A 6,301-nucleotide genomic window follows, 5' to 3' on the forward strand; every position below is an offset into this window, starting at 1 on the left:
CGACCTGGCGCTCGTCATGAAGCAGGCCGACATCGAGAAGGCCCAGGAACTGACGAAGCAGGAGGCCGTCAGGCCGAGGCCGCTCAGCACCAGCAGCAGGCTGCGATGAACTCCCAGGAGGAGGACCTTGCCGCGCGTGAGGAGAGGCTCGCCGCAATGCTTCATGGAAAGGACGAGGAGGTGGAGAAGCTTGTCGTGCAGCGGACCAAGGAGCTGGAGCAGTGGCACAAGGAGGCACTCGATGCCCAGGCTCTGCCTCACGCCGACAAGGTAAAAGAGCTGGAGGCGGAGCGGGATGGGCTGAAGGATCAGGCCCTGAAGCTGGCCGAGGAGAAGGACACGCTCAACGGTGCCCTGGTGGAGGTGCAGGGCGCAGTCCTCGGCAAGGCTGAGCAGCTCTCCAAGGCCAACGACTCCATCAAAGACCTGAAGCTGAAGCTGGAGGGTCTTGAGAAGATGCTTTCGGAGGCCAAGGCCCGGGAGGAGGCCCTGGCCAGGCATCTGGAGGCTGAGAAGCAGCAGCGGAAGAACAAAGCCGCCAACCACAAGGACTTTGTGGAAGGTGAGAACCACTGGATCGGTCGCCTCGAAGACGTCGCCGGCAGGATCACCACGCAGCTGGCCACCATGAGGATGCCAAATGTGAGGTACACCCCGGAGCGCAACATGAGCCCCAACGCCAAGCTGACCCTATTCTTTGAGGGTGTTCTTGGAGCCCTGGAGCATTTTCGCTCCACCAGGGCAACTTTCGTGGCCAATGAGGCCCGGAGGCTTTGCCGGGGTGCCATGACCAAGGTTCTCACCAAGGTGGCATACTGGAATCCCAACCTCGACTTTGACGCTGCGGTGGAGAGCTTGCCGGAGGATGTGGACCTCGAGCCGCTCAGGGAGCGTATCGAGCCCGTCATCAGCGGCATCGATGGAATCCAGAGGGTAGAGGGCCAACGCCGGGACTAGGCACCCCGTTTCTTATCGCTGCTGCAAGTTCATTACCAAGACAATTTTTATCTCTAGTTAGAACCGCAACAACAATTGATGTAATATAACTCTGTAGCACTTTTGATATTATGCATGTTACTTTCCTGTTCAATCCCCCCTTTGTATGTTCACCCTACGTTAATCGGGTAGGCTTGCCGGTGTGTAAACCCAGGGCACGGCGCCTCGAGGACGGATCCTCGGTAGCCTGCCGGGCGTGCTTGCTGCCAGGCAAACCACCTTACCACTCTCAACGCGGCTGCTCAAACTGTCGAGCTTGAGTCGAGTCAGCATCGAGAGCATTGCCAATTGCAGAAGGCTACCGCGCCGTTCTCGATGCGGCCGCTTAAGCTGTTGAGCGGACTCGAAACAGAGTAAGGGCATTGCCAATAGCGGAATGGCCCCATTGCGTGCAGGTTTTCCATACAAAGGACGAGATCTCCTAGGGGAATAACCTTATATAAAAAGGAAATATTTAAAGTTCGGCATGACTTAGCTTTCCTCTCATCGCACTGGCGCCCTTCGCGCCTGCAGACGGCGCCGTTCTCTTGGCCTTCTTCTTCTTTAGAAGCCATGGCCACAAGGAACTGCTAAGCTGGCTGCTAAACCAGATTATCACAACTGCGCCCCCTACCTGGCGTGCCAAAGATGTCGGGGAAATGACACCTATGGGATCACTGGAATCCCTTCTATGGTTGGCGGGCGCGGGGTTGTGAGAAGAGCAGGTTTAGGAGCTAGCACAAGGATCGTTTACCAAGGTTCGGACCGCGAGGATGGCATAATACCCTAGTCCTGCTTTGTTGTGTATTTCAGAGTGTTCTTCAGCTCTCGAACTAGCTACAGTGGCTGCGTAGTTCCAAAGAGCCGAATCCTTCTCCAGTATGCCTCGGGCCTCCTTTTATAGTCGAAAGGGGCCGCCACAGTGGCACACAGGAGGTGGAAAGGTCTACAGTATTGTGAGCTTATCGCCTGTATTACAGGACAAGACGCATTTAATGCATCGCTTATGTGTCCTCTTGCTTTATCGGGGACGGGAACGGGGTCCGTCCCGTCCGCCGCCGCCCCGCCTTGCTTCGACACGCGCCCGGGCTAGCGATGCATGCGGTGCCATGTAGGCAGGCAGGCTGCTGAGGTGGCGCGGTGGTGGAGCCTTCACGAAGATCTACATGCCACCACGCAGGTGCTTGCTGGGTTGGTGTAGAGGCCGCCCGTCGCCACGCAGGTGCCTGCCCAGCTGGGTGAGCTAGCAGCTGCATGGGAACGACGATGGTATCTTGGCAGATGGGGGCCTGGCCGCGGCCCCACTGGTCTCCTCGGCAGGAGTCTTGCTGGGGCCCCGGCAAGGGTCTTGCCGTGGCGTCGTGATCATCCCCGGCAAGGACCTTGCCGGGGGTCTTGTGGATTTCCTCGGCTAGGATCCCGCCGAGGGTCATCGTCTTCTGGTCTTTATCTGATCTCGTGTATCTATGATCTTGAAAAAGATCTGCATGACACCATGGAGGCGCCTCCCGAGCCTTCGTCCCATCGTGGTTGGTTATGTTGGAAGTTGTGGGCTCAAGGGTGGCGTGCCCCGCTGGTGTGGGGCGAGCTGCCCCGGCAAGGGTCTTGCCGGGGGAACATGCTTCGTCCTCTGCTCTTTGTGTTCTTGGTCTCGACGTTACTTTTGTTGGCCTTGTGCTTCGGTTTCCCTCCGGCTTCCCTCCTCTGCCTTGTTAAGTGTGGCCGCGGGCGCGGCTCCGACTGCCCGTGCACAAGTAAAGGGGTCAAATGGAGAGCCCCTACTTTTGTACACCGACAATTTTGGAATGGGCCTTGGAACTGTCGAGCTTTGGTTTGAAGTTTGAAAGCACTTCAACAATTCAGAGTAGAGTCTTGGCGGAGTTCATTGCGGAATGGACCTCAACGCCCGATGAAGAGATTCAGGAGATCGCTCTCCCCGGCAAGGAAACAAGTCGCGACTGGATTATGTACTTCGACGGGGCTTTCTTGCTGCAAGGCGCCGGTGCTGGTGTGCTGCTCGTCGCACCCACCGGAGAGCACCTCAAGTATGTAGTCCAGATGCACTTTCCCAGGGAGATGTCAACAAACAACACCGCTGAATATGAGGAGTTGCTTGCCGGTCTCAGGATCGTGGCAGACCTCGGAATCAAGAAGATCATCGTCAGGGGTGATTCACAGCTTGTCGTCAAGCAAGTTAACAAAAATTATCAAAGCCCATTGATGGAAGCCTACATAGATGAGGTGAGGAAGCTGGAAGAGCGTTTTGACGGTATACAAGCAGAGCATGTTCCCCGAGTGGAGAACGGCATCGCCGACTACTTGTCGGAACGCGCTACCTTCAAATTGCGTGTGGAACCATGTACTTTTGTGCTTTGATTAACTCAACCATCCGTTGAACCATCGACACGGCAGAACAAGCGGAGGAAATTAGACCCCGGCAAGTACTTTCCCGCCGAGCTCCCAGGAGCCGCCGGCAAAGATGTTGCCGTGGACACTGAGCCTGCCATGGGGCAACAGACTCCGGCAGGGCGTCAAGCCCTGGCCGTAGAGACAGCCGCTCCCATGGCAGAGGAAACGCCTTTAGCCCTTGTCGTCGAGCCTCAGGCTCCGGCATGGGCACAGCATACCGTCCGATTCCTCCAAACAGGGGAACTTCCTAAGGAGCAGGAAGAGGCGGAGAAAGTAGCCCGTCGATCTGCCATGTATCAGTTCGTCAACGACGTTTTGTATAGAAAAAGGCCGAACGGTGTGAAATTGAAGTGCATTCCCCGGGTGGAAGGACTGGAGCTGTTGGCAGAGATCCACAGAGGCATATGTGGCTCCCACATAGGGTCAAGGGCCCTTGCCAGCAAGGCATTCCGGCAAGGTTTCTTCTGGCCCACTGCCCTCCAGGATGCAGCGGCCTTAGTAACCAAGTGTGAAGCGTGCCAGTTCCTTTCAAAGAAGCTTCGTCAACCAGCTCAAGCTCTCCAGACAATCCCTCTTTCCTGGCCATTCTCGGTCTGGGGGCTCGACATACTGGGCTCCTTTCCCCGTGCTGTCGGGGGCTTTCAGTACTTGTACGTCGCAATCGACAAGTTCACAAAGTGGCCGGAGGTGGAGGCAGTGAGAAAGGTGACAGCACAGTCGTTCGTCAAATTCTTCAAGGGACTAGTCTGTCGTTTTGGTGTGCCAAATAGAGTCATCACCGACAACGGCACGCAGTTCACGAGCCGCACCTTCATGCAGTACATCCAGGACCTCGGCAGCAAGGTCTGTTTTGCTTCTATTGCACACCCACGAAGCAACGGCCAGGCTGAGAGGGCGAATGTTGAAGTATTGCGAGGCCTCCGGACAAGAACTTTTGATAGGCTACACAAGTGCGGACGACGCTGGATTGATGAATTGCCAGCGGTTCTTTGGTCAATCAGAACGAGACCAAATCGAGCCACCGGCCAGACACCTTTCTCCCTCGTTTACGGGGCAGAAGTAGTTCTCCCCACGGAACTCATGTATGGGTCACCTCGAGTGCTCGCTTATGACGAGCTTGAGCAAGAGCAGTTGCGGCAAGATGACACATCGTCTTCGGGCGGCTGTGCGAGCAGCACGCTACCAGCAAGCCTTGCGCCGCTACCATAGCCACAAGGTTCATGCCCGAAGCTTTGAGGAAGGTGACCTTGTTCTTCGTCACGTCTAGTCGGCCAAGAATTCCAACAAGTTGACGCCAAACTGGGAAGGCCCTTATCGGGTAATACGAGTCACCAGGCCCGGTGCAGTCCGCCTGGAGATCGAAGATGGTATTCCAGTGAGCAACTCTTGGAACATCGAACATCTTGGCAAGTTTTACCCATAAGGCGCGGTTGCCGGGCTCCTCGGCAAACCACCTTTTGTGCAAGCCTTGCCAGCAAGGCATGTAACCCTTTGTACAAAGCCAGGCGCAGACCCTGAGCATAAATAAATGAAGCGCTGGCGCCCTAAGTTTTAGCATGCATGCTAGGTTGAGTCTCTCTCTGTGTTAGGGTTGATAGTGCTTGGCGGCGGCTAACCCTTAGCATAGAGGTCGAGTATACATCTCTCTGTTCCTTCCCGTCCTTTTTGGTTCGCAGGGTGCGTGGACATTTTCTGCTGAGCTATTTCAGAAGAAAGAGAACAGGTCGACGCCCCAACCCCGACAAGCCAAGGTTGCCGAGGGCTGCAGGTCTAAGGATCCGATCACGGCAAGCCAAGGTTGCCACGGGCTGCGACATCAGAAAAGTCTTTTCCCCCCACTATGTGCCTCTGTATGGAACTTGAACGTACAAGACTTCGCTCGCTCTCATACCATCTTGCTCCCCCTGTCCCGTGTCCGAAAACCTTACTTTGGGCCGGAACTTGGTTGTAGTGCGATGGGAAGGGGACGAGCGAAGGGCCTAATCCTACTCGGCCCCTACCTCCGCCAAGGTTGTGAGTGTAGCCGAGCTATAGAGCAGGAGATGGCAAGGCCTGTTGCCGGGGTACATTGTTTATCTTAAGATAATGAGGACTCGTTCCTTGGTGTGGCCCTTTCCCACGCGCGAACAAAACCCGGCAAACACCCTTCTCCTCATTAATACGTTGCTAACAAGTACAATTCGTACGGAATGCATACATGAGCAAGGGGGTTACGGGATTTAAATCTTAAAAACTAAAAAGAGATAAGATGCCTGTAATCCCTTTCTTGCCCCTCTCCTCAGGAAACGGAACAAGATGGCGGAAGCGCAAAAGGAGTGCCTAGGCGAGGTACGAGCAACAGAAGACGCCAAGAGAACATATCAGCGATCGTCCGGAAGGAGGCCGGTGATGACGGTGCCGGAGGAAGAGCCGAAAGACGAGGCAGCGGCCCGGCAATACGCGACGAAGGCGTAAAGGCCATCATACTCTGACTTGACGGCCCGCCAACCGCCTTCTTCATCTTTCCCGTCCCTCCAACGCCAGCCGCCCAAGGCGATGACCCCGAGAAGTTCAAGGAGCTGGCGATGCAGATGATGGTGCTGCCGGCGTCGCCCAGGAACGGTGTGCCCTACGCCTAGTCAGACCCGTCATCCTCCCGCCCGCTACCCTCGTCGTCGCTGTCGATATCCTCCTCATCACTCTCGCCCGAAGAGGAGCTTTCGCCATCAGTCGAGCTCTCCGCACAGCACCCTAGCCTGTGTCCCGAGCGCCCGAAGACCTTGACGGAGAGCAAATCGCTCTCCGCTAGCTTGAAGCAGAGGACATGCCCATCCATCAAGCAATGGGCACGTGCAAAGGTTTTCCAGCCCCGGCGAAGTAGCATCACTTGAGGGGCGGGGAACCCTGTGTTCACCCACATGTCGCCATGGCAACACCC

The sequence above is a fragment of the Aegilops tauschii genome, chromosome 6 (genome assembly GCF_002575655.3).
Source record: "Aegilops tauschii subsp. strangulata cultivar AL8/78 chromosome 6, Aet v6.0, whole genome shotgun sequence".
NCBI lineage: Eukaryota > Viridiplantae > Streptophyta > Magnoliopsida > Poales > Poaceae > Aegilops > Aegilops tauschii.